The sequence below is a fragment of the Meleagris gallopavo genome, chromosome 6, assembly GCF_000146605.3.
Source record: "Meleagris gallopavo isolate NT-WF06-2002-E0010 breed Aviagen turkey brand Nicholas breeding stock chromosome 6, Turkey_5.1, whole genome shotgun sequence".
In the NCBI taxonomy this organism is placed as follows: domain Eukaryota; kingdom Metazoa; phylum Chordata; class Aves; order Galliformes; family Phasianidae; genus Meleagris; species Meleagris gallopavo.
The window spans coordinates 2,826,604-2,834,370 of record NC_015016.2 but is presented as its reverse complement, the minus strand read 5'-3'; the positions used below and the strand labels follow the sequence as shown (position 1 = coordinate 2,834,370).

At 43.0% G+C, this 7,767-nt stretch overlaps 1 protein-coding gene across 1 annotated transcript in view; it reads right to left on the bottom strand.

Annotated features, from left to right (window-relative positions):
- The window catches only part of TMIE (transmembrane inner ear), a 69,402-nt gene that overhangs the window by 59,089 nt on the left and 2,546 nt on the right, over window positions 1–7,767 (bottom strand). The gene's annotated exons all lie outside the window — the stretch shown is intronic.

The window sequence follows — 7,767 nt, the reverse complement described above, 5'->3', positions numbered from 1 at the left end:
TTTTTTTTTTTTTTTAAAGGCTTAATTGCCAAGAATGACATTTTTCTGTGGATTGCACTGTAGTGCCATCTGCTCTCTATGGCTAGATCATGGAATCATAGAATCCTTCAAGTTAAAAGGACCTTAAAAGACCTCCGAAGGCCATTTAGTCCAACTGCCCTACAGTGAACAGGGATACCACAGCTAGATCAGGTTTCCCAGGGCCTTATCCAGTCTCACCTGGAAAGTCTCCAAGGATGGGGCATCAACCACATCTCTGGGCAACCTGTTCCAGTGCCTCACCACCCTCACTGTAAAGATTTTTTTCTTTATATCTAAATGAAGATCATCTAGATGAAAAAGGAAACAGCAAAAGAGCTAAATGTCAAGGCATAAAAGGAGCTGGCTGTTCCCCCCAAGATAGGGAGTGCAACATAAACACCAAGGCAGGCTTTTCAACAGCAAGACCCCCATCCCAACACCTATGAACAAAGGCTGTGGGACAGGTTTGGGGTTTTGGGACAGGCAGCTGGGTTGAGTAGAGAACTGAGAAACCAGATGAACTTTTAGAGATGGAGCAAATGAGATGCCATAGAGATGGCCAGGCACAGGCAAGGGCCAAGAACTTAAAGGTTAAAGTAGCTCCCATGGGTTGTAGCTCAGCCCTTGTGTTCTTTCTCACTTGGCCCCAGCAGCCAGAGACCTCGAGGTGTGAGATGCTCTCAAAGCCTGGAGAGTATCTTGCTCCTGAGCCCTGGAGAAACACTTCAGAACTACTGCCACATCAGGACAGATGTCATAGAGCTCAATGCTGACCTTTGAGTTTGGTTGCTTCTTTTAATTTTCTTCCCATCCTGCAATATTCTGGTAAGAACTGCCTGCAGAAGTGGAATCTGCTTGTCTCAGGCTGGAGTTCTGGCACTGGAAGTTATAGGGTCTGTATCCTTCTTTATGGGCATTCCCTTCTTGACCCCAGACCAGTCACTTTTTCTCTGCTCGTGAAATTCCCACTGACTGCAGGAACAGATCTACCTGCTGTAGCTACTATGGGGCATATTATTTGTCCAAGGGGCAGCAGGGCTGCAAGAAAGGACCTGAATTTATTTTATCTCCAGTTTTTCTACCATGGAGTTTCTCCAAGCTTATACCTCAGTGTGAGTTGGTGTCTGTGTTCTGAATGTCTGTACTATGAAGTGTTCTCTTTGAAGAAGAGAAGGCTCTGGGGAGACCTCTTTGAAGTCTTCCAGTATTTGAAGGGAGCATATAAACTGGAGGGGGAAAGACTGTTTACATGGGTTGATAGTGATAGGACAAGGGGGAATGGTTTTAAACTAAGGCAAGGAGATTTAGGTTAGATATTAGGAGGAAATTTTTCACTCAGAAGGTGGTGATGCACTGGAACAGGTTGCCCAGAAAGGTTATGGATGCCCCGTCCCTGGAGGCATTCAAGACCAGGCTTAAAAAAATGCATGTCTGGCTCCTTGCAGTGCCTTCCCTTCTCAGCCCATGAAAGCACTGTTAAAACACAGCTGTAATGGATATTAGAGAGCTGGAGCTGCTCTCCAATTACTTGCCTATTTGTGCAATACAAATCATAATTTAGATTATTCCTAATGAAGAATGCTTCCTGTTGAGTCTGGAGTGCTTTGACTCCCAGGGGATCCTATTCAGAGCTCATTAGTGGTGGTAGGACTGCTGCATGAGCCTTTTTTTTTTTTTTTTTTCCAAGGTGCCTTAGTTACTCAGCACTGTATGGCCTTTCTTTAGTGCTGGGGCTGAACATGGAGCATTTAATGCTCAAAACCTAGAATTGCTGCAGCTAAATGAAGGGAGAAAGAATATCTGACCAGAGTGGTGTGGTCTTGTAGGGATATCTGATTCAAAAGGTAAGAATCTGTGACAGTCACTGCTGAAAGACATCTATTTTCAACTATAGGAATTCTTCAGAGTTATGGCAAACCCTTTAGGATGCTCTTTGGGTAAACATAACCTGAATCAAAGTTTGTTTTATGTGAAGCACTCAGTGTGACTTTGCCCTCTCAGGAATCATAGCACTCCAAAGGATGGGTCTGCCAGACTTGTTTCTGATGGGCAGCTGAGAAAGGGAGACAGACGTAGAGAGGGAAGCTGTTGGGCAGAAGAAACTGTGGGCTGAAGTTGTTCCAAGGGAGGTTCAGGGTTGATATTAGAAAAAATGTATTCTCAAATAGTGGTAATGCACTGGCACAGGCTGCCCAGGGAGGTGGTGGAGTCATCATCCCTGGAGGTGTTTGAGACCAGGGAGATGTGGCACGTGGGGACATCCTCCTTTAACTGCTGCACCATATATGCAGAAAACGTCAGAGGTGGAACACAGAGTAGGCAATATTTTGATAATTAAAGGTTCTTCGGTTGCAGTAACGCAGGAAGAACAAACTGCTGGATGAGTAAACAGGTGCATGACTTTTTGTAGGTGAGATAGAGATGTAAGTACACAAAGATGCATAGTCTTACCATCCGTAGCAGGAAGACTTGTGGCTGAAACATTTACCACCAATTTATGGCCTATTGTGGAGATATTTGTGGAATAGGAAAAGTGTATCTTTAAACGAGACTGAACTTGCTTTGCAGGGAAGAAGAGAAAGCAAAGTTGAAGATCTCTGCTACTTTCCTTGGTTTCACAAAAGTTCTTGATGTAAACCAACACATGAAGTAGCAAAGTATGTTGAATATTTTAGACAAAAGTTCAAGGGGAAGGAGCATAAAGCAAGACTACTGCTGAGTCCTGACCATTCATGCAGATGTTTAATCAAATTTTTTAATCACATTCTAAGAATGTGCATTGAGGGCTGAAATATGCAATGAAATTACTGAAGCACAGTGATCAAGCTACTGCAGCTTAATAAATTGTTGCTTATTTGTAGCTGTGTGCATGCAATGGAACTCAGTGACAGAAGGCTGAGTCTGCATTGCTACACCTCTTGATTGAAAAGCTTTCCAAACTTGTAAGTAGATGAAAAGATGGAGTGCTGGCCCACTCTTAAACCTCTTAGCTTTTGGAGATTGCAAAACAGTGAGCAGGAGGAAAAAAACACCTTAATGAAAGTAATTTTTAGTAGCTGTAGGAAAGTGGAGCTGTTGACTTGTACTTGACAATAAGTGTTAAGATTTGGAATTACTGGTATGTGCTTGGCAATAAATGCCAAGATAAAAGAGCGATTGGATCAGAGGCAAAAGGAAAAGATGTAAGGAGTTGAAACAAAGGAGAGATGAAATTGTGGAGCAAGGCAAAGCTCCAAGGGGGAAAGCCAACCAACCAAAACCTCACAGAAATGGTACTCAGAGCTCTGTAAAGAATGAACTTGTGCCCTTGGTCACAAGTGTGGTCCAGAGGTGTAAGATGTACAGGTGGATGAAGACATTATAGTTAGAATGATGAAAAACAGCTTTGCTTTATCTGTGCAAGACAGCTGCCATGCATTACAGACTCCAGAAGACTGGAGTCAGCTGAGAAAATTTCTGCAAGAGATATTAAGCTTTGTCATTAGCTGCAGGAGTGTGTTAGGAACATAGAAGATGCAGGGAAAAGCAACATTAGCAATACTCAAGTAATAATGGAACAAGGACGGGTTTGGTGGGCAAGTAGATGAGCAAATATATATTAAAAAGATTATGTAAATGTTGGAGGTTAGCCTCACTGCAGTGTTCCTGCCACATAGGTAGCTGGGCACTGTCTCCAGGAATATGGAAAATGTTGGGAATGCAGGAGGAAAAAGAATCGAGCAGGAAGGAGTAAATGAAAGGTTATAAAGCTCCCTGTATGCTCTTGTTGAAAGAGTGCATAATTGTGTTATAGCAAAAAGTATCTTATGGATTAGTGGAGTAGCATAAGCTTAAATGTAAAGAAGGTGATGAAAACCTTAGTAAATATCCTATGTAATCCTTATGGAAGATCTGCTGCTCCGAAGAGCACAGACGAAAAACAGGCAGCGTACAGCACAAAGCCTAAAATAAGATCAGACTGCCATAGTGAGAAAAGTGAAATCACCTCCTACCCAGCACCAATTATGAATATTAAGCCCAAAGATAGACTGCTGCTTTGGGCCTTCTTGGCAGGACAGTAGAATAACTGACTGCATTGACTACATCTCCCGTAGAAACTGAGGCACTCAAGTCACTTGTTGATCACAGAATCATAGAAAAGCTTGGGTTGGAAGGGACCTTAAAGATCATCCAGTTCCAACCTCCTGCCATGGGCAGGTTGCCACTACCAGGTCATGCTGCTCAGGGCCCCAACCAACCTGCCCTTGAGCACCTCCAGGGATGGGGAAGCCACAACCTCTCTGGGCAGCAGTGCCACATCTCACCATCTTTTGAGTAAAGAATTTCTTCCTAACTTCAACTTAAATTTCTACTCTTTTGATTTAAAACCATTCACCCTTCTCCTGTTGCTATCTGCCCTTTTGAAAAGTTGTCCCCTCTCCTGCTTGTAAGCTTTCCTCGAAGTACTGGAAGGCCACAGTGAGGTCTCCCAATAGATGCCATTAGCTATGTATATTTCTGTCTTAACCTTCAGTCTAGGTCACTCTCTCTGAAGTAAACGCCTCTGCCTTTACTTATGTGCAGTACAAATAATTAAGTTTAAGCTGACTGTTCATGAGTTACTTTATGGCTAAGAGAAATCAGCATTTACACGGAGTTATTCATCTCACCGAGGCAACTTATCTAGATCTGATGAATAAATGAACATTTATTTTTACTGACAGAGTTTATAGTCACTAGCTGAAATTTCAGTGTCGAATTCCAAGATGCCCAATTTGGATCAAGTAAATGCCACCCTTGACTTCCAGTTCTTTTTTTTTTTTTTTTTCAGAGATTCCCAACCTCTGAAGGCACAAGATCATAGAATCATAGATTATGGTCTGTTCCAAACCCTGCTGGATACCATGGCCCCAAGTTTCATGGAGGCCAGGAGGTGACACCTGATCCAACTCTTTGAAAGGGTAGATAATAGCAAGGCAATGGGAAATGGTTTTAAGTTGAAGAAGGGAAGATATAGGTTAGATATCAGGGGGAATTTCTTTACTATGAGAGCGGTGAGGTGCTGGAACAGCTGCCCAGAGAGGCTGTGGATGCCCCTTCCATCCCTGGAGGTGTTCAAGGCCAGGTTGGATGGGGCCCTGGGCAGCCTGGGCTGGTATGAAATGGGGAGGTTGGTGGCCCTGCCTGTGGTGGTGGGGGTTGGAGCTTGGTGATCCTTGAGATTCCTTCCAACCCAAGCCATTCTATGATCCCTTTGTGTCTTAGAAGAGAGGACCTCTGCATTGTGTGCAAGCATTGCTTTTACAGCTCCTCCAAGTGCCCAGCATAGGCGGGGAGGAGGCAGAAACCTCTCCATGAGAAGCAGGAGCTGAGCTGACATTGGGCTCTTGGGGCTGTAAAACATCTATGAACCCCCAGAGCACTAAATCATTTCCAGGCATGTTGCACATTTAGGTCAGAACAGTTTGACACTGATTCTTCTAAGAAAATTTTCCAGTTTGCTTCCTTTCTGATTCATTTCAAGCAGAGAAACTGTCAGTGGTGATTGGAGCTGGGGCAGGGTAAGGAGCCAGCAAAGGTATCAGTCTCTGTGGGAAGGAAATAGCTGCTGGAGACTGTCATGGTCTCAGCCTACCGCCCCCTGTCACCAGCGTAAATTGATCTAGTTAACTCCGTGACAGAGACAGGAGCTCTACTTGCTTAATATGTTGGTGTATTTAGGGTTGGGGATAAAAAAGATTGACTGATGATTTGACAGTGATAGCTGATAAATCTGGTATTTGCCATTAGATCACAGCGTAGGTTTGCTGTTGCTCTGTTCATGAGGCTTGCTTGCAGCTCTTGGGCTGGCTGAAGGACCTCTCTCGTGGTCTCAGCCCTCCAGCCTCTCATTCCTTTCTGGAACTTTATTTATTATTTTTTTTCATACCTGGACCAATTCACAATCCTGTGAATTTAAGATTGAAGCTAGATGCTTCTTTTCATCTGAGAATGGCAGCAATCACAGGACAATCTCTTTAGCATCGCTGTAGCATTTAGGATTATTGTTAGCAGAGACCATGCATTGATTCATATGTGCCCTACCTCTGCAAGTAACTAGGTCTGAGAGCACGTCTGTTTCTTCCTGAAGTACACATGTTTTTGAGATCTGGGAAGGCTCAGTAACTTTGCACCCTATGTGGCCTCCATCCCTCTCTCAGAGCCTCTATTCTCTACGGTGGCTATGACAAAGAATTTTCTGGAAATAACTTTGTAATTTTCTATAATATTTTTATTTCAGCTGGCCTGAAATACTTGTATCTTCTTTAAAGATGCATTTCTTAAAGCTAGTGCTCTTAAATCATCATCTGTGCCTCCTGTGCATGCCTTCCTGTACTATTATTTTTCTTACTTGTTCTTCTGTGTAAGCTTTTGAATTAAAGCTATGCATTCATTTGGGAAATCAACCTCAGGAATCCACTCTGTAATTTTACCTATCTTTATTTCGACTATAATCACACCTCTGAGCATTTTTTAGGTATTGCATACAGTCCCATCTATCACATTCTCTTGTAAGCTACAAATGAGGGATACTGTCCCTTGAGTCCAACAATACATGGCTACGTACAATCTAAACTGAAGCTATTAATAAATATCTTTGCCCTACTATTGAATCTGTGCTACATCTTTTGCATGGGGTCCAAGCTAGAATGTAGGGAAACCAGAAACATCATCATTATTCTTGCTATATTAATAAAGAGAATGGGCAACAAATTTCTTCTGAGAAAGAGTGGTAATGCACTGGCACAGGCTGTCCAGAGAAGTGGTGGGGTCATCTAGAGGTGTTCAAGAAATGTGGAGATGTGGGACTGAAGGATGTGGTCAGTGGGCATGGTGGGGGTTGGTTTGGGGTTGGACTAGATGATCATAGAATGGCTTAGGTTGGAGGGGACCTTAAAGATCATCTACTTCCAACCCCACTGCCATAGGTGGGGTTGCCGTGATCTTAGTGGTCTTTTCCAACCTTAATGGTTATATGATTCTGTGATTCCATGATTCTAGTTTGATGAAGCTTCAGGAGACTTTTTTACATGACTTCCTAGAGATGGAGTTTTCCCTCTTGTTTCAGAAGCTCCAGACAAACCCAGAGACTTATCTAGCACCTAATAACTTGTAAGCTTGTGAATGGATTTCACAATACGTGTGGGGTATGAGAGTCATCTAGATAAAGCTACATGGGTGTTTGTCTTCACCAATCTGTACAGCTACAGCTGAAGTTGGACAAGATGTTCTTGGAGAAGAGCCCCCAGCTCTGGCTGAAGCATTGGTCTCAGCAAGGCACCTTATGGGGATGCTCCTAGGGCACCGAATGGGCAGGTCCAGGACAGCCCATTGAGCTAATTTCAAATGTACCTGGTCCAAAAGCAGTTTGCAGATCTTAACTTTTGCCTTGGATATACGTAGATATCAATGACAGAGAAAAAGCTTTTTGTAAATGCAATTAGATTCAATAATCAGAGGCTCTCATTGCCTCCTCTCTCTCTCTCTCTCTCTCAGTGGAATATGCACACAGTTATGCACATTTAGAAACACTTGGACATCACTAACCAAGAGCATCTTGTTTCTTCACTCCACCATATTGTGGGTTTGCTTACTTTTCTTTTGGGCTCACTGATATGCTCTGATGTCCACTCTCTTTGACCTTCTCTCTGTTTGCTCGAACAGGCTGGCTTAGCACAAATTGAATTATTCACAATAATTACATAGTGTAATTATTTGAAGTAAAAA